The sequence below is a fragment of the Delphinus delphis genome, chromosome 8, assembly GCF_949987515.2.
Source record: "Delphinus delphis chromosome 8, mDelDel1.2, whole genome shotgun sequence".
Taxonomy (NCBI): Eukaryota; Metazoa; Chordata; class Mammalia; order Artiodactyla; family Delphinidae; genus Delphinus; species Delphinus delphis.
The window spans coordinates 105,953,855-105,974,145 of NC_082690.1; the positions used below are offsets into that span (position 1 = coordinate 105,953,855).

The 20,291-nt window shown below is 52.3% G+C and overlaps 1 protein-coding gene across 3 annotated transcripts in view; it reads right to left on the minus strand.

Moving 5' to 3' along the window:
• Window positions 1-16,377, minus strand: part of CPT1A (carnitine palmitoyltransferase 1A) — a 63,602-nt gene extending 47,225 nt beyond the window's left edge. The window contains exon 1 of one of the 3 annotated variants that reach the window (XM_060019450.1): window positions 16,230-16,377. The gene's annotated coding sequence lies outside the window, so the exon portion shown is untranslated. Of the gene's footprint in view, window positions 1-3,355; window positions 3,374-11,514; window positions 11,535-16,229 lie in introns of those variants that run through there. The other 2 variants (XM_060019449.1, XM_060019451.1) reach the window with 2 other exon arrangements.
• Between the last annotated feature and the right edge of the window lie 3,914 nt (window positions 16,378-20,291).

Genomic DNA, 20,291 nt, shown 5'->3' on the forward strand with positions numbered 1-20,291 from the left:
AGGTGGGGTGTGGACAAGACAGGCTGGGCCTTCCTCCTCAGAGGCTGCAGAAATCCAACTGCCGTCAACAGCCAGTATCACGTTCCCTCCCCCGCTGCAGGCTCAGCCCTCCCTGCAGGCTTCCCTGCCTGGCAGAGGCAAGTGCATTGCATTTCCCCTGCTGGGTATATCCGGTCTCCCTTCACCCGCTTCCTTGGCGGGATCCCTCCTGGCCTCCCCAGCACCAGCCCCTCTGCCAACCTTCTGAAGGCGGGCGATGGTGCCACCTCCTCCTAAACCGTGTGGCACCAAGCACACGTGGATAAAGAGCTAAAAATCCAGAACAAACCAGAATAAAGATCCGAAATTGGGAGTGTGTGTGTGTATGCCCATCGCAGGCTATGTCTCCTTTATTTACCCGTGTAATAAGCCCACTGGGGGCAGACGTCGGACCCGTCAAAATCAAGGGCAAGGCGGTTTCAGAGACACCCAGTTACAAAAGTCAAACTAGCTTAGTCTTCAGCAAATCAGGACGAATGATCTCAACTTTCACTCACTGGTTTGTTCAACAAGAGTGTGCTGAGTGCCTCCTATGTGCCAGCCGTGGGGAGGATGGAGGTCCCCCTGCCCTCCTGCAGCTCAGACAGGGGGTGGAAAGAAGAGGGAGTGACAGAGGGGACCTCCCAGGTGACACGGAAGCCCAGGAGAAGGATTGGCCAGAGGGCAAGACTTTCAGGCCTGAAGGCAGACCTGGGAAAGGGCTGGAGGTGCAGGGTGGCTGGGCTCGAGGTGGGCGCTAAATTCAGAAAGGGAGGTCCCAGAGGCAGTCGGGTTTCATGCTAAGGGCAATGGAAAAGTATCCCAGGGCTGTGAGTCAGGGGCGTCAGTTCCTGTGTCTGTGTCTGTTCTAAAGAAGACCACTCGGGCCGCTGTTTGGAGCCAGGGGCAGGTGGGGTGAGGAAGTGAGACCAGTACGAAGCTGGGGTGGTCTTCCAGGAGAGCGTGGCCCAGAGTGGGAACACTGGGGACGGGGAGGGTGACCCGCTCCAGACAGGTTTCGGAGGTGCCCTGGGGCTGGGGTCTGAACCGTGTGGGCTCCACTGAGCCTCCACACACAGAAAGGCCACAGCGCGGGGTGGGCTGGGAGTGGAGCCTTCACCCCGGGATGGACCGGGGCACCCACGTGGAGATGCTGGGGCAGAGGGAGTGGCTGGGATGGGCACCCGAGAGCGCTGCTCGGATGACCTTGAAAGAAAAAAAAAGCAAGTCGGCGCAACTTGCATCCCCCTCACGGAACCTTGGCCTGGTGCCATGTGTCCAGCATTCAAGAATAGTTACGCGTTATTTGGGACTTCCCTGACGGTCCAGTGGTTAGGACGCTGTGCTTTCACTGCTGAGGGCCTGGGTTCGATCCCTGGGCAGGGAACTAAGATCCTGCGAGCCGTGTGGCGTGGGCAAAAAGAAGGATAAAAAAAATTACACATTATTTACCTGGCACAGAGCAAACGTCCAGAGCCTGGCTAACTATGAAGACAGATCCCATTTGAAAGCAGCACGACTCTAAGCAAAAGCTCGCTACAGGTAAATTGAAAATTCTGAAGACATTTTAAACCAACAGCTGGAATCAATTTCTCGAAAAGCTACCCAAGGTGGCTCTTAAGATGTTTCCAGAACCTGAAGGTTAACTCAAACCCTCCCCCCATCAAAGCCTTGGGGTGAACACGAAGCAGGTCTTACAAAGATAAGAATTCTGCACAGCATGCATCACAGCAAATAAAATTATGTGACTGGCTACCCTTTCAATGATTTTTAAAAATTAATTAATTAATTTTTATTTTTGGCTGCATTGGGTCTTCATTGCTGTGCGCGGGTTTTCTCTTGTTGCGGCGAGCAGGGGCTACTCTTCATTGCGGTGCACGGCCTTCTCATTGCGGTGGCTTCTCTTGTTGCGGAGCACGGGCTCTAGGTGCGCAGGCTTCAGTAGTTGTGGCTCGCAGGCTCTAGAGTGCAGGCTCAGTAGTTGTGGCTCATGGGCTTAGTTGCTCCGCGGCATGTGGGGTCTTCCCGGACCAGGGCTCGAACCCGTGTCCCCTGCATTGGCAGGCAGATTCTTAACCGCTGTGCTACCAGGGAAGTCCCTCAATGATTTTTAAAATCTTTCAAGGGCTTTCTGCAGAACAGGAAGGGATTATTAATGGCAGTAGACTAAATGTAGTGTTTGTAGCCAATTCTCTCCAAAGGTATGTGTCCGGTGTTTGCTCGGGGAGCTAACCTCTGCTGGGCAGGGGCACACAGACAAGGATATTTACAGCCTCCGTTTCTGGAGGCCTTTATCAGAACTCTTTGAAAAATAGATAATTAGTAAGGGCCTATACTGTATAGCACAGGGAACTCTACTCTGTAATGACCTACGTGGGAAAAGAATCTAAAAGAGTGGAAATATGTATATGTATAACTGATTCACTTTGCTGTACAGCAGAAACTAACACAACATTGTAAATCAATTGTACTCCAATAAAAATTATTGTATTATTATTATTTTTTTTTGGTCACACAATGTGGCATGTGGGATCTTAGTTCCCCCACCAAGGATCAAACCCATGGCCCCTACAGTGCAAGCATGGAGTCTTAAGCACTGGACTGCCAGGGAAGTCCCTAAAAATTATTTTTTAAAAAAACGAAAAAACTCTGAATTTAACTAGTGATTTGCTTGTTTTGATTGGTTCAGACTAAAAACCAAATAGAAGAGTCTTAAGTGCCCTCCAGGTGGACAATTTGTTTTTCTAGTTTTGCAGGAGCCAGGATGACGATCGTGAGCCAGCCTCCCCCAATTTGAGCCAGAAGCAGGAGTTAGTGAACCAGATGACAAGGGCTTGAGAAGCTCCCTCTGCAAATCTATCGAGTGAAAATTCCACCCTCGATTTTGGCATCCACAGCCTCGCACTTGCAAACACTCAGCCTTGGAATACTGCCCCCTGCAGCCACCAGGACAATGCAGAGCTTTCGCTGCAGTAAAATACCACTTTGCACCCACCAGGACCGCCATAATCAAAAGGATGGGCGATGACAGGCGCTGGAGAGGATGTGGAGAAATCGGAACCCTCGTGCACGTCTGGCCGGGATGTCAGACGGCACAGCCCCTTCGGAAAAGTCTGGCAGCTCCTCAAACGGTCAAATGTGGAGTTACCACACGACCCAGCAATTCCGCTCCTAGGCTCATGCTCATGAAAACGTGCGTCTGCACACAAACCTGTACGTGATGTTCACGGCGGCATTATTCATAATAACCAAAAAGTGGAAGCAGCCCAAACACCCTCCCACTGACGAACGGGGGTAAACAAAATATGCCCTGTCCATACAACAGGATGCTACTTACAGGCAATACGAAGGGATGACGCGCTGACACACACCACCGCACGGGTGACCCTCGAAAACATGATGCTGAGTGAAGGCAGCCAGACACAGATGGCCACGTATTGTATGATTCCACCTATGGGAAATGTCCAGAACAGGCACATCCGCAGAGGCAGAAAGCAGTGGCTGCCTAGGGCCGGGGGGAGGTGGGGCTTAAGGAGAGGAGGGTTTCTTTGGGGGGTGATGAAATGTCCCAGAATTGATGAGGGTCACAGCTGCACATACGTGTGAATATACTAAAATCACTGACGTGTACACTTGAGGTGGGTGGATGGTATGGGATGTGAATGATCTCCCAATAAAGCTGTCACAGAAACACCGCTGTCTCGTGAAACAGAAGTGTTATCTATTTAACACTCATGCATCTGAACCTTCTCTCCTCAGACATGTAATTCAGGCGGGTGCATTACTACTCCTTTCCCCCGATGTGCCCCAGTTCTGCATTCACGCTAAGGACCCCTTTAAACAACTGTTACTTCATAACCTTAAGAATGACTATTAAATGCTTTTAGGTGTCACGTGATATGGTGGTTATTTTCGGAAAGAGCTGCCGTCTTTTTTTAATGTCAAATCACCAACTTTGTGATTCAAATTAAATTCTATGCATTGCTTCACCAATACACATGGAAATATAAATACATGGTGTATTGTATGTTATCATTCATCAGGATGAGACTTTTTGCAGGTGCCTGAAAACAACTGTTTCAAATATAATATGCACACATTTTACAATCAAAGTTAGAAAACTATTTCTTAATTGAATGGTAAGAGCTGCTATCTTTTGGCGATACATACTGAAATATTTACCAATGCACTTTTATCTTTTATCATGTTGGGATTTGCTTCCCCCACTGGAGGTGGGGGAAGGATGGACAGGGGTAGGGACTGCCATATGTGAGAACTGGTGAAGTTGGGCTGTGACCAAGTGAGAATCCTTATGCCTGTGCTTCTTTTTTTTTTTTTTTTGGCGGGGGGGGGGGGCCATGCCACATGGCTTGCGGGATATCTTAGTTCCCTGACCAGGGATCGAACCTGTGCCCCCTGTAGTGGAAGCACAGAGTCCTAACCACTGGACCGCCAGGGAATTCTCGCCTGTGTCTCTTCTGTATGTTTGTCATCTGCTCTAATAATTGCTTAAAATATGTTTAAGGAAATAAAACACGTATCCACTGCAGCCGGTGCTAAATCTCACACCCAGAGACCAACTTTCAATAGCTGCTCACCCACCCAACCACATCTGCAGAAACAAGAAGAAAGGAAGGGCGAGGCTGCCTGTGGGGTCACTGCGCCCCCTGCCCTGGGGCACCCTCGCAGGTCATACCCCCAGCTCCTACCTTCCACCCAACCCAGGTGGGTGTGGGTGCAGCCTGAATGCACTGCCCTGCCTCTCCCACCTTCGAGTCGCCCCGAAGCAGCAGCTGGAGTAATTGATGAAGACACAGCTACCATCACTTCCCAAAGGCTGACCGTGGCCGCTGGACATGAAGCAGCTCCCCTGGGTCGCTCGCCCAGAGGGTTCCTAACATCTCTAAAAATGGGGACCTTTTTCTTCAAATGTAAACACACAGGAACGGTTCGTGGATAAAGCCTTTCAACCCTCTTCTTCCTCCCTTTGGCCCTGAGGGGTGGAGGGCTCCAGACCAGAGTCTGAAAACCACCGTGAGAATGGTGCGAACCTCGCCAGCAGAGAGCCAAGCCGTTCCTCCGGATACTTCCCTGCAGTCAATCAGGTCAGCAGCCCCGCAGGGCTGGCAGACGTGCCTGGAGCTGAAGGGCCACTGCTGACGAATGGCCTCCCCACTGCTGGCAGATCTCTCCTTGAAACACCTCCAACCGCCTGCCATGCCGGGAGAGGCCAGACCTGCTCCAGGTGCAAGGAGGCACGCCAGTAATAAACTCGAGGAACATCCGGAGTTATGAGGAGCGCAAGAGAGCCCCAGTGAGCTTCACTGTGTTAACACAGCAGGATGTTTTCTGTCTTACAGCGGGAGATACTGCCAACGCACGAGAGCAAGGAATCACACCTACATATCCCCTCCCGGAAGGAACAGATACTAATACTTTGCCATGTGGACCGGAGACTACCCTGTCCCCAACTCTCCCTTCCTGGCCTGCATCCCTGGAGCCCCGAGGCGCACCAGCCCAGGCTGGCACGGCTGTCCTGTCACTGTCAGCACCGCTGGGAACCTCAACACACCAGGAGAGGAAGGGCCCTGGGGCCAGCTGGCAGGCTGGGGACCGTGTCTGGATCCGGGCCACTTACCCTGGGCAGCCTCTTCTCTGCATCCCTTCCACCTTCCAGGGTGAAGGCAAAGGGCGCGCTAGGGGACTTTCCTGGCCGTCCAGTGGTTAAGACGCCGCGCTTCCACTGCAGGGGGCGCGGGTTCCATCCCTAGTCGGGGAACTAAGATCCCGCATGCTGCGCGGCACAGCCAAAAAATTAAAAAAAAAAAAAAAAAGGGTACGGCAGGGCCCCAAGGGCCAGGCGAGCGGGCAGCACCCCCTTCCCAGCTTCCCTGGGCTGGCGCAGGCTCTGCCGTGCCCACACACGGTGTGCAGCTAAACCCCGAGTGTCCACGCGCCGGCCCCCTCTCCAGCTTCCTCTCCCTTCCAGGTAAGGTCACCAGGTGCATAGACTGTCTTACCAGTGCATCTGCTGAGGGTCCTCCTCCAGCCCCTCTGCACCCGGGATTCAACCACCCACAGGGCCCTGCCCAGGGCTTTGCCCTGTATCTGTGCACATGAGTTTCTCTCCAAACTCATCTACACTGATGCCAAAACCAAGTCAACTGAAAACCCACCTTGCATCTTTCCCGTATCCTCCCGGCCAACTCTCTCCTTGAAACACCTCCAACCGCCTGCCACGCCGGGTCACGGACGGGCTAGGGCAGTCCTCACTCCATCCCTCACCCCATGCTGGCCAGCACCAGAACCTGCTGTCCTGGGAAGGTATGCTGCCCCTCTCCCCGAGTACCACTCCACCTGGGTGGAGAGCCGTGGCTTCCCCAGGGACCCACCCACAGGATGTGCACCTGTGCCCCGGATTCTCCGGAGGCTGGAGAGGAAAACACACCAACTGTCTCCACTTCTGCACTCGGTTGTTCTCGCAAATCATCACTGGGCAGCTACCGGAGGCCCTCGGACAAGAATTCTGAACTGGAGGGAACAGGGGGACAGTGGAAGAACCTTCTGGAAGCGCAGGCTGGCTGCTCCTCCCTGCTGAAGGTCTGGCTAGGTGGGGGGAGAAGGCCCCTTGGGGACTGTGCTTGGTGTGAGGCCCCTCCTGCAGTGCTCCGCCAGACCAGCTCGGGGGTAAACTGGAGGTGGCCGCTGGTGGCAGCAACCCCCCAGCTGCGGGGAGACATCCAGAAATTGATCCAACATACTGAAAACAAAGCCCTCTCTGTGTGCATGTTGGCTGTGGGGCTACGGACCCGTCTATTTCCCCTGGGAGGACAGAAATCACTTCTGGTCACATCAGGTGGAGAGCGCCCACCTGGAGCCCCACCTGACGGTGATCGTGCACAAACCTGCCGGCCCGGGACACACCTGGGCGCTGCTGCCCGCCCAGCTGAACGTGGTGGCAACCATGCGATGGTGCCGCCTTAGAAACCAGGAGGGCCACTAAAGGAGGGAGTCAGTCACCAAGGTCTGTGCCAGAGTGCTTAAGCACCTTATGCTAATCCGCTCCAGGAAAAACACCGAGGTCCAGAATAAGACACTCGGGTTGAGAAGGACGACCTATTTATTGCAGTTTTTAAAAGTCACACTTCTGGTCTTGAATTACGCCGCTATTCCCGAGGCCCTCCCAAGCTCAGTCTCCCGGTCACCTCCTCTTTGGCCAGGCCCACTGGTCATGCCCTGTGGCCTGTGAACTCCGACTCAGAGCCGGGATGCCTCGGACCTTTCTCGATTTCCCTTTTCCTGCTTCACACCTAGCTTACAGCTCCCCTCGCCCAGGTGCCTGCCTCGGAATTCCTTTCCGGAAGCACAGGAATTCCACCAGTTACATTTAGCCATTTCAGCTGCACTTCCTGGCGAGTGACCTTCACCTGTCAGTTATTCGTTTAATCTCCCGACATAAGCTGTAAAGCTCCCCAGGACACGAATCCTTGTTGGATTCTCTGAACCAACCATGAGCCCACAGACAGTTCTCCAACAGTGAACGTGAAGTGAACAATCTGGGGGGGAAATGCTGCAACATCTCATTCAATTTTGGTGAGACTACCTTCGTTTTAACAGCCCACTGCCACCCTCTAACTCCCTGGCCAATAAATTGGTCTGTACTTTGTCAAATGTGTTCACTTTGCCGTCTTTCTCCACAACCAATTCCTTTTAACAAAAGCCTTTAACCTCAGAGGTCAGTGGCCTGCAAATTGTAACACTGGTCATGTGATCAAGAAGTCATCCATAAGGACTTCCCTGGTGGCGCAGTGGTTAAGAATCCACCTACCAATGCAGGGGACACGGGTTCGAGCCCTGGTCCAGGAAGATCCCACACGCCACGGACCAACTAAGCGCGTGCGCCACAACTACTGAGCCCGCGTACCACAACTACTGAGGCCCACACGCCGAGAGCCCGTGCTCCGTGCCACGAGAAGCCACCGCAATGAGAAGCCCACGTACTTCAACGAAGAGCAGACCCCGCTCGCCGCAACTAGAGAATGCCCACACGCAGCAACGAAGACCCAATGTGGCCAACAGTAAATAAATAAATAAACAGATTAATTTTTAAAAAGTCATCCATAAGACATCCTGTTTCCCTCAAGGGCATCTGGCCTCCTTCAGAGCCGTCCTCCTCCACCCCCCCCCCCAGGTTCTTCAACAGGCAGCAGGAAAGGAGGTGAAAGGTCACCCAATGGAAAGTACAGGGCCAGACTTCAAAACAGGCCTGGGGAAAACTGAGGTGTGAAAATCACCTCTATGATGAAAAACAAACAATAAAAACTGGCCATGTGACAGCAGGTTTCCCAGAAAACGGCCTTTACAGAATATAATAATATATGATAAATTATGTGTTGTCAGAAGCCTTTCAGAACAGTCATGAAATTAACAGATAAGGAGAGAAGTAGCTAGTAGGTAGATAGATAGGTAAGGCGTACAGATTAATTTTTGTGCTTTTAACAAGGAAGATACAAAATATTCTTTCTACCGAAGTCTTTGGCATGTGCCAGCCAATGCGATCCGTATTTTACCTGCATTACCCCGTTTAATTCTGACGGGAACTCTAGGAATTGGTTACTCCTGCTATTCCCACCTACAAGTGAGAAGACGGAGACTTGGATGTCAAGAAACTTGCCCAAGGTCACAGCCAGCAAACAGCAGAGCGAGGAATCAGTCCCAGGTCCAGCTCCAAAACTCACGTTCTTACCTACCAAGTTAGGGGGTAAGTACTCCACACAAAGTTCTGCTTAAGATTCCTGACGTTACAACACAGATATAAAATTAGGTCACTCTATCGTAACCAAAATGATGTGACTGCAACCAGCAGTCAAACTACAGTAACTACAAATATAGCGGGTGCCAACTCTAAAATTATCCCCATGTTGCAGTATTTCCAGTATTCCCACTAGAACTGCACAGTTCACAGGCCCACAGGCGCGGACCCTGCCTTCTATTAAAATCCACCTCATCTAGAGGCAAACAGCTGAGCTGGAAATCCTCTGAGAAAAGGTCACCCACAGGAAGCGACAGCTTAGCGCAGCACGAGTGCCGGGCAGGGTCTCCAGGAGCACAGCCTGCATCCCTCATCAGAGTGAGGCTGGATGACACTTGCGCTGCCACCCCTGGAAAACCTCCTGTGAGAAGCCAGTGCAGGCAAAGAATCTGCAGCACCATCTTTAGCAGGGGGCAGAGCAATTATCTTACCATCTACCACATATTCTTCTATGGGCCGGTGACCAACGCCTGGGAGGGTTCAGCTAACAAAGCTGATTCTGCCCTCCAGGACTGGCTCCAACTTGGGGAGACCATGTTCCTGCCATACGTGACAACCAAGGTGGTACCCAGGTTTACCTCAGCACTGCCACCTGAAGCACATCAAGGAAAGTACCAGGAAGGTTCTGGAAAGGCTTCACCAGCCCAGGGGTTCATGTGTCTTCTCAGGTTCCTTTTTGCTCTTTAGTATTTAGTATTCCTGCCATTTTGCTGTTAATGAGGGTGAGAGGTTAGATGCAGGCAAAAATTAGCAGTGACGGGAAGAAAACATAAAAGGGCTCCTCTCCACTAGCGTGTGGGCACCCCACCTCTCTGCACACCACGGGCCAGTCCTTATTTCCTTGGAGACATGATCCTCTGTAATTGTGCTCTTGTGTTTGTTCAGCAAGTGTATACACAAACAAATACAAATTATTCTTTCCCTAATCTGAGGGAGGCATCTTAGAAGCAAGAACATGAGACTCAGGACTCACTTTAAATTTGGGGGAGGGCTTCGTGCACAGGCAAGGCGCAGGAACTTTCATTTATGAATGGCTACATCTTGAATTGATGACAGAGCACTGAATAGCCGCATTAATTAAACGGGCCACACGGTTCATTTCTCGCAGTGAAGTACGTCATAATAAACCGTTCACATTTACAGGGTAAAGATGCTGAGTCAAGGCAGGTTAGAGGGGAAACCTGAATCGTTATCCCTTCCTCTATGGCTCTCGAGAAACAACAGCTTCTGCCTACCGAGGTACTGTAAAAATAAAGCAAATTCAAATGTAACCCTTATACGGTGCCGTATCAACAAGTAATGGTTTATCAGTTAAATACAAAGAAATGTGATTTCACCAAGAAAAAGAACTGGGGAAAGGTCATCGAGGGTCACATTTTTAGAAAGAAAATACAGAATGTCTTGGGGACTTCCCTGGTGGTCCAGTGGTTAAGACTCCGCGCTTTCACTGCAGGGGGCGCGGGTTCCATCCGTGATCGGGAACTAAGATCCCGCATGCTGTGCTGAGTGGCCAAAAAAAAGAAAGAAAATACAGAATGTCTTGGCAGGCGTAACCTGCCAATACAATAGCCTAACCCAATTACCTGCACTACCTCTTCAGGTGTTTTTCTCTGTACGTCCATCCAGAAGGACCCCCTCCAGCCTGGCCAACATCAGGACAATGGCCTGAGCTAGAACGGCTGGGAGAGGCATGCATCCACCCAAGAGAAGTCCCCGAACCTCTCCTCTCCACCAGGGTGTGGTTCCCTCAAACGTCCCTAAAACCTTGCAGGGGGTGCCCCGTATTTCCCACGCACGTGCTTCTCCTTTGCACCCAGAAGTACAGTTGAACTGGTCAAACCACACGTTACAATCTGGGGGCTGCAGAAGGCAGCCGTATCCATAAAACCCGACTGCGGAGCTTCCCTGGTGGCTCAGTGGTTAAGAATCCGCCTGCCAACGCAGGGGACACGGGTTCGAGCCCTGGTCCGGGAAGATTCCCACATGCTGCGGAGCAACTAAGGCCGCGAGCCACAACTACTGAGCCTGCGTGCCACAACTACTGAGCCTGCGTGCCACAACTACTGAGGCTGCACGCCTAGAGCCCGTACTCCGCAACAAGAGAAGCCACCGCAATGAGAAGCCCGCGCACAGCAACGAAGAGGAGCCCCCGCTCACTACAACTAGAGAAAAGCCCGCGTGCAGCCATGAAGACCCAATGCAGCCAAAAAAAAAAAAGTCCTGCCTGCGGCCATGGTATTGTTTGCTGGAAGCTGTATTCATTTCACACCCTCAAAGCTACTCTCACACCTGGCCTCTTTTGGATCCTCAGAAAACCCCTGTGAGACAGGATGACAGCTGTCAGAGGCACCGCCTTAGAGATGAGGAAGTGGAAACCCAGAAACACACACAGCTGATTCAATGTCACATCCAGTGGGCCCTGGGCTGGGGGAGGTGCCAACATCCAGGCCCTCTGCCTGCACCGTGGTCTGGGAAGCAGCCTGTCAGCAGGAGGGGGCACACGTTTTGGAGAACACAGATCCGGGTTCAAATTCCAGGTCTGCCACTTAGACGTCTGTGGGGGGGGGGGGGGGGCGGCTAGAGCACATGTCATCGCCATTCGTAAGATCTGTTTCCTGTCAAATAAAGTATGCATGCTACCCATAACTCACATTAGGTCTCCAATGCAGGAACATACTCTGTACCTTCCCAACTGCAGCCACAGGCCAGCAGCAGTCCTCCAAGAACGTGGATTTCCATCCTTCCTCTTCCCACTGCGTTTGATACCCCAGCCCGACGTCTTTGACATTTAACTTTCAGCAGCATTACTGTACTTCACTCTGCGCAACAGTGCCTGCTTGCAAAAGGAGAAAGAAACCAAAACTCCGTGCATTAAATCTTTTTAAGGGCACGGAGAGGCCGACACTTGGGAAAATCAGTGATACATGTATAATCTTATAAATGAAGTATTATTTCATAAAAAGCAAAGTACGAGTTACAGCATATGACGGCTTCTTAAAGGTTATTTTGTGTTAGCTTTTTTTTTTACATCTTCATTGGAATATAATTGCTTTACAATGTTGTTACTTTCTGCTGTATAACAAAGTGAATCAACTATATGTATACACATATCCCCATATCCCCTTCCTCTTGCATCTCCCTCCCACCTTCCCTAGCCCACCCCTCTAGGTGGTCACAAAGCACCTAGCTGAGCTGATCTCTCCCCATGCGATGCAGCTGCTTCCCACTAGCTATTTTACATTTGGTAGTTTATATAGGTCCATGCCACTCTCTCACTTCATCCCAGCTTACCCTCCCACCCCCGTGTCCTCAAGTCCATTCTCTACATCTGCGTCTTCATCCCTGCCTGCCCCTAGGTTCATCAGAACCATTTCTTTTTTTTTTTTAGATTCCACATATATGTGTTGGCATTCAGTACTTGTTTTTCTCTTTCTGACTTCACTCTATGACAGACTCTAGCTTTTAATACAAACTTGTCAGGGAACTAGATCCCGCATGCCGCAACTAAGACCCAGCACAGCCAAATAAATAAGTAAATATTAAAAAAAAAAAAACGAGCCATTTAGGAAGCAGAATCTAGGATGACCCTCAGATTCCTGGGATGGGTGAGTGAACCACCACATGGAGTGTATGAACGATTCCTTTCCTTTTTACGTAGAGAACTCGGTGTCCAACAATTAGCCGATAAGCCTTCGTAAGCTGAGCGTAGCTACCCTATTTTCCAACCCTCCATAGTGGCCACTACCCTACTGTACGCCTGGAGAGGCACACCGCACTCGGCAGCACAATTGCTTTCAATTATTAACTTCCCTAAACATTCCTGGACATAAAAACAGCTCACATGCAAAAAAACTAAAGGCCATTCCACTGAACTGAGGCTCTCAGTCACCTAATATTTGCTTGGGGTAAAAGGTAAAGTTCACAAAACGCAGCAGAATATCAGAAATCAACAAGCAGAAAATATTCCTCGTGTTAAGTAACAGACATCTTTAAGAGCTTCCTTTAGATTATCCATATTTTTACCATGTCGTTAGGAATGAACTGTTGAAGGTTGGTAGTATTATTCATATATTGCCTATTTTTATGCAACATCTTTCAAAATATAATTATATAGATTATAAATATCATTGTGTACAAATATAATGCAAAGGAAACCCCCTCAAAAAGGCTATTTTACTTACATATCCATGAAAGTTTGGCCTCTGCTTCCCTAATTCTTCCCAATTCTGTATTTTATAAAGCATTGGTTTGTTTCTTTGGCAGTAGGATTTGATGTTGATGAAGCTGTGAGATGTCTCTAACATTCTTTTTTAATGCCCTGTACAGCCTAGACTATTTCTACAGTTGTCAAGGAAACTTAATAGTGGTAGCTTCTGCGGAGGGGTACCGGGTGAGGAGGCCAGCTTTGTTTGTGCTGAATTCCCACCTGCACCCCCTTCATTTTGCACCGTGTGCCTGTAGTACTTATTTTTAAAACAGAAAAGTCGTCGCCGGAAAAGCTCGAGAGGGGCTCAAGCCATTCGAAGAAAGTAGAGGTCTCGTTAAAGTAAGAGGGAGAGTCTCCGAAACACACTTGAAACACACCAGCTTGAACAACAATTTTATTCTTAAAAGCAGCAATTTTTCCGGAATTCAAAGTGCAGGCGCCCACCGGTAACTGAACTGTCAGGTCTGCCAATAATAACCATGCAGAGTGACTAAACATTTTTTCCAACAAAGGAAAAAATGCATTGGATCAAAGTGCAGAAGCAGCCCCGGGCCGGAGCGGGTAAGCGTTTCCGCCTCCCACCTTCCCACCGCCTTTAGACTCCAGGCTGCAACTTTAATTGCTCGCTTGGAACGCGTCCTCACAGGCAATGCCAGCAGCTGCGGTCGGCGCGGCCCGCCCCTCCCCCCACGGGCGTCACGTGACGGCTGAGAAAAGTAGGGGAAAGGTTACCGCGAGCCCCGCCCCCGGCCTGGCGCGCCCCGGGCGTTCAGATCCTGTTCCACCGGGCCGGCTCGGAGCCACGTTCCGGAGCGAGCTGGCGCGCGTCGGCGGCGCTGCCACTCCGGCAACAGCGGGCGAAATGCAGCGCCTCTGGGTGGGAAGGCCGAGCCCTGCATGGTCAACTTTGGGGACATTTAAGAGCTTGGTGTGCCCTAAGGCAACCCACACCAGAAACGCTGCCCCGCGCCCCGCGAGCCCAGAGCGCCTCCGGAAGGGGCTCACCGCGCAGCCCAAGGAACAATTAACTGTGCTTCCATGAATGGGCACGCGGGGCCAGGGTTGCGTAAGCCCGGGCCCTCGCCCCAGGACTCCCCGGAGACCCAGGCTTGACCGCTCGGTGACCACGGGGGCTGGATCTGGGGCCAAGGCCGGGCGGCAGCGACGCCAGCTTTCTTCCTTTCACCTCTGGGTTAGGCCGCTTGTTTTCAGTACAAACTCGAAAGGTTATTTCGGCCTGTGCATGACGCCAATTTCTGCCACTCTTGATACAAAGTATGTGCACTCCTTAAGATGGCTCTTTTTCTGATTCCAACAGCTGTTCAGATGGAGTTCAATGTGCAAGATCAGGTCTAGCCACACATCTTTGGAAGGAAACCGTTCATTTACATACGAAAAGCTGCCCCCGGGCACGCAGGGGCAGAACCACCCCAAACTCCAACGAGAATTTTGCATTCAGCTCCTATCACTTACAACTAAACACTCCCTCGCCTCAACGATAAGCATTATCATCAGCATTAATGTTCTCATTTATGCCACACTCACTAAGAGTCACCTTAAATAATTTGGAAAGGGGGGGGTGATTGCTTGCTGGCATAAAAAAAAAATTAAAAGACCAGTGTGTTCGGCCATTTTTTTATTCATTTGGTTTGTGGTTTAGAAAGAAATAAGCATGCTTGAATATCTGGAATGACCAGAAACCGGAAGCCTGTGTGAGAAAATGGTGTAACAAAATACACTTTTCAAAAGGTTAAACTGATTTTATTTGGTGACTCACAAAGTTAGCAGTTGCCTACTAAAATCTGCCCTTCAATATTTTAATATCACATGGAGCACAGAGGAAACCGAAAGCAGCTCCGAGTTGGGAATATTAAGTTCTGTATTCAACCTGATTTCTCGAGATTTTTAACTCTTGGAGTTAAAAAAGTAAGATCATCTTTGTTCAGTTCGGCTTTAACGCGAGTCAACCACCGATTTACACTATAAAGACACTGATCCACAGCCTTTCCAAAACGAAAGGAACTGTCTGCTCGCCCCGGGCGATGGGGTTAGGGGCTGCCGGAATAGGGGCCCCGGAGCCCGGGCTGCTCTACCGCCCTGACCGTGCCGTCCGGGCTCGCAGGCCAAGTTCGCCCAGGCCTGGTCACGTGAAGCGCCCACACCCTCCCACCCCCTGCAAGGCAAGTTCCCCGGCCCGGCGCGACCTTGGGCAGGCTCTCCTCGCCCACCTGCCCTAGACCGCGCGCCGCATGGGGGGATGGAGGATGCTCGCAAGAGGGGACCCAGGCCTGGCGCCTCCATTCGCATCCACCTAGGGCGCTTGGACACCGCCTGGAGTCCCAGCGCCAAGGGCGTGTCCCCACGGCGGCGCTGCGGGGGCGGGAGCCTGGAGGGGGTCGGGAGCCTCGAGGGGGTCTGCGGCGCCCTGCTGAGTCCCTAGCTTCCCTCTGGCTCCCGCTTGGGCCGGCCCGCGACCCCGGGACGGCCCCCCAGACCCAATCCACTCTCGGAGGGGGAGGGGATGGGGCTAGATAAAGGAAGGATCCGCGGCGCCCTGCCATATCCCGAGGGCTCAGCATCCATCCCGCCGTCGCGTCCTTTCCACCGCCCTACCGCGGATCCCCAGACCCAATCCACTTCGGCGAGGGGAGTGGGATGCTGGCGAAAGGGAACCGGCAGTCCTGGGGTCCCCTGGCCGGGGGCATCCTGCCAAGTCCGGAGAGTCAAGCGTCCCTGCAGCTCCCATACCGTACCTGCTCGCAAGGCCGACCGATCCTCGGGCAGACCCCGAGACCCAATCAACCCACTCCTGGGAAGTGACGGTGAGATGGGAAGGGAAAGATAGCCGGTGGCCCTACTGGCCCCAGCCCGGAGGCGTCCTGCTAAGTCCGAAGGGTTGAGCATCCCTCCCGCAGCCACACCGGACCTGCCCGCATGCGGACTGACACTGACGCGGACGCCCTAGACCCAATCCACTGCGGGGTATGGGGAGTCCCGCCCCGCTCCGGTTTCGAGCTCTCTAAGAACCGCTGTCCCTCGGCGCCCCGACACAGGCGGCGGCCCCCCGTCCCCCTCCTCGGCCCGGGCCCTTGCAGTCCCCGTCCGCCCCTGGCCCTGGGCCCCGCCGCAGCCAGCCCCCGGCTCCCGCCAGCACCGCCCCCCCCGCGGCGCGCGGCCTTAGCCCGGCCTTACCGAGTCGGTGGACAGAGACGCGGCGACAGCCCCAGCAGCAGCGGCGGCTGAGTGAGCGAGGCAGCGAGCGAGCGCCGGGCGGGAGGACAGCGGGCGAGGTTGAAGGCACCCGACGCCGCCCGCGGCCGATTGGCTGAGGCGCGAGGGGCTGTGCGGCGACTCCCGGCGCTCGGCGGGCCAAGGGCGGGACCTGGACGAACGGGGCGGGGCATCAGCAGGGGCGGGGCGCCCTGAGGAGCGGGTCGGGCGAGGAAACTGAGGCTCGCAGGGGTGCAGGCCCCCTCCGCCTCTGCCAGCTTGATGCCTAGGACGAGATTTCTCGCCCTGCGAGCCTCAGTTTCCTCATCTGAAAAATGGGCCAACTCATTAGGGCCATGCCCGTACAAGCGCTTAGCACAGTGACTAGCGCAAGCTCGCCCTTTATAGGCATTGCCCCGTATAATCCTCACGGCACCCCTATAAATAGCTGATCCTAGCCCGGGTCAGAGGAGGGATCACTAAACTGCCCACAATCACACTAAGAAGGTGGATTCGACATTGGGCCCGGGTCTGATTTCAGAGCCCACACTCCACATTGGACCTTATCCCAGGAGTGACAGCTGATAGGATCTTGAGGCAGCGTGGCTCGCGACACCGACACGGTGATGCCTATTCCAGTGACCTTTCTGAGCCCCTCTTCATATAACTGGGATAAAAATTGCTCCCTTGCTGGGCTTTGGTAAGATTTAGTAAACTATTCAGGTAAGATTTAGTAAACTATTCAGTAGCTGCCACCTGCAGCTACTTCGCGGGGTGGAGGTCCGCGCTTCCCGCGGCGTGAGCAGCCCCTTCCCTATCTCTGCGGAAAATGCTTCCCAGGCCCCAGCGGGTGGTCCCGCATACAGCAGGTGCTCCGTAAAATAACCAGTTCTATGAACAAAGACCGGGCTTTCCTAAAAGTCAGCCGCTCCTCCGGGCGGCGAAACCTCCCTGCTGGCCTCTGTCTTTCCAGATGGGTTTCAAAGAGAAAATGAAAGTCCTGTCTAGTTCCGCACCCCCTCCGCCCCCAGTGCACTGTTGGCGCACACTCTCCAGGCTGTTTTGAATGAAGTCATAGGATGAGTGCAGTTTGTAACACTCCTTTGATTTCACTTGGCTTATGTCGGGGACGGGATCCCCTGTCGAGGCACAGAGATGACCGAGGCTTTCACGGTATGTAACGCGCCCCATGGACACTTAGGCCCCTTTGCACCGCAGCGGGCACAAATGAAGCTGTGTGGGCCGTCAATGTGCATCTCTGAGCGCCTGCATCTCTCGGTAGATCGCTAGAAGCGAAGCAGCCAGGTCAAGGGGCACGTGAGACACCTTGGTGACATTTTGGTGCTACTCGCCGAGCTGCCCTCTGGAAAAGCGTCCACCACCCCCCGCCCCTGCCTCCCCGGTTGTGGAAGTGCGGCCTGGTCTCCAGGAGATCACCACCGCTGGCTGTCAATCCTAAAGTGGGGGGGGGGGTATCTCCCCTTATTTTCATTCGCATTTCTTTGAAGTTAGAAGTTGGAGATTTCGTTCCCCTGCTGGCTCCTGTCTGGCCCGCGAGCGATCCCAGGCCCCGAACCCCGAAGATCTCGTGGCCCAAGAGGGCAGGTGGTCTGGGCCGAGGCACACTTGCCCGAGGCTCGGCTGCACCGCACCTACCCTGGCTCCTCCAGCATCACCTGCGCGCCTCTACCAGCCTGTGGACCTTCCTGGGTTGTGCCTCCCAAGTTGGACTGTCGCTCTACCCCATATGCCCTTCCCTCCTCTTCCTGGAACCCCAGCTGTCTGCAGGTCCCCGTCCCAAGGTCACTTCCTCCTTCCCTCCTTGCCCCGTCGTGCGCCCGGTGTCCGTCTGTTCCCAGGGCTCTGTGGCCTTGATGGTGCACCCCTCCCTGCGCGCTGCCTCAGTGTCACCTGCAGGCCGGGAGGGGCAGGGGCAGGGCCCGCGGTCACCTCCGCTTTCACCTGTGCTCCAGAGGCTGGACTCTCTCCGGGGACGATAATGAGCCCACGCCTGCTGGCGACTCCAGCCGAGCGGTGGAGGCCTCATTCCCTTCTTGAGCTCTGTTCCTTGGGACTGCAGCTCCCCGAGGTGGCTATTAATAAAGAACTGAGGAACTAGGTCCCTGGGGAGCTCCGGCCTGGTTGGATCCTGAGTTCCCTTGGGGCCAAAAATATCCCAGAGTCTGCCTCAGAAAGTAATCTTTCTTAAGCTCTGTTTTTTTGAAATTCTTCCCGGATTTGATTGGAACACACTGTAGCAGCCGCCTATTGTGGCCATAAAGAACACTTTTTAAAAAAAATGCGTGTAATGTTTTTATTATTACTCGGGTATTGAACTAGTCCCTCTTTTTTTCTGATTTCTTTAAAGCAAACCCAGAAATCTTGTCGTTTTGTCCACAAGTTCTTGAGTAGGAATCGCTAAAAAAAAGATAAAGGTCCTTTTAAATAAAAAACAGAATGGCAATGCCATTGTCCAACCTAAAATAGAGAAACAATTGTAATACAAAACTTGTAAAGCCTTCTGGGCCTGTGAAGAGCACAGCTGAGTCCCACCCACCCTTGCCAGCCTCATTTCTTGCTGGCAGCTCCCAGTAGGTTCTGGTCCAAAAGTGTGTGAGACTTTTTGGAACTCAGTTTCTATTTCCCATAGGAAACAATTTTATAATCGCAGAGTTTTGCACTTCTGAACTTGGACCTTGAGCCCCATTGGCAGTGAGTAAATAGTAGCAATTCCACATCAGGGAGGTGACAATGTTTGCTCTGCCAGCATCACTGGGATCTGGTGAGGACAAAATGAGATAATGCAGATGCAAGCAAAGGACGAAGGCGGCTAGACCATGTGCCAGTGAAAGGACCTCAGAGTGACAACGGATTCTTAATTGAATGGGCTTGGCCTATGACCCAGTAATCCTACTCCTGGGTATGCACCAAAGAGAAATGAGAACCCACGTCCACGCAAAGACTCAGGCAGGAAGGTTTACAGAAGATTTACTCAAGGTGACAAAAATCCAGAAACAACCCAGATGCCCATCAGCAGTAGAATGGTTAAATAAATCGTGGTTTCTCCATACAGTTTAATAATACACAGCCAGAAAAAAGAGTAAACTACTGACACACACAAGGTGGATGAATCTTACAGAGCTTATGTTAAGCAAAAGAAAGCCAAACACATACACACAAATAAATATACTGTATTATTTCAATAACATAAGTGAGATATATTTTTTTTTCAGTTTTTTTTTCTTTCTGTTCTCTCTGATAGTTTTTATTTATTTATTTATGGCTGTGTTGGGTCTTTGTTGCTGTGTGCGGGCTTTCTCTAGTTGCAGCGAGCACGGGCTCTGGGGGCTACTCTGCTGCAATGCACGGGCTTCTCATTGCGGTGGCTTCTCTTGTTGTGGAGCACGGGCTCTAGGAGCGCAGGCTTTGGTAGTTGTGGCACGTGGGCTCAGTAGTTGTGACTCACAGGCTCTAGAGCACAGGCTCAGTAGTTGTGGCACAAGGGCTTAGTTGCTCCACAACATGTGGGATCTTCCCAGACCAGGACTCGAACCAGTGTGCCCTGCATCGGCAGGCGGATTCTTAACCACTGTGCCACCAGGGAAGTCCCAAGTGAGACATATTAACAGCGGTGATGGCTATTGACCTAGAAATATACAAAGGAGCCCATGGTGGGGGTGGGGTGGGGGGAGGCGGGGTGTATGAAAATGCCTTGCTCCACATGCATAAGATTATACACTTGATGGTGTTTTCTCCCAGATGTTAGGCCTCAATTTCATTTTATTTATTTATTTAATTTATTTTTTGACCGTGCCTCGCAGCTTGCGGACCTTAGTTCCCCGGCCAGGGATTGAACCTGGGCTCCAGCAGTGAAAGCACCGAGTCCTAACCACTGGACCGCCAGCGAATTCCCATGGCCTCAATTTTAATAATCAAAACTTAAAACAAGATTTAGAGGTGAGTCGGGCATTGACTGTTGGTGGTAGGGGTGAGGCCATCTGGGTGGTCATGAAATGAAGAGGTGATGAAGCTGAGACACTGGGT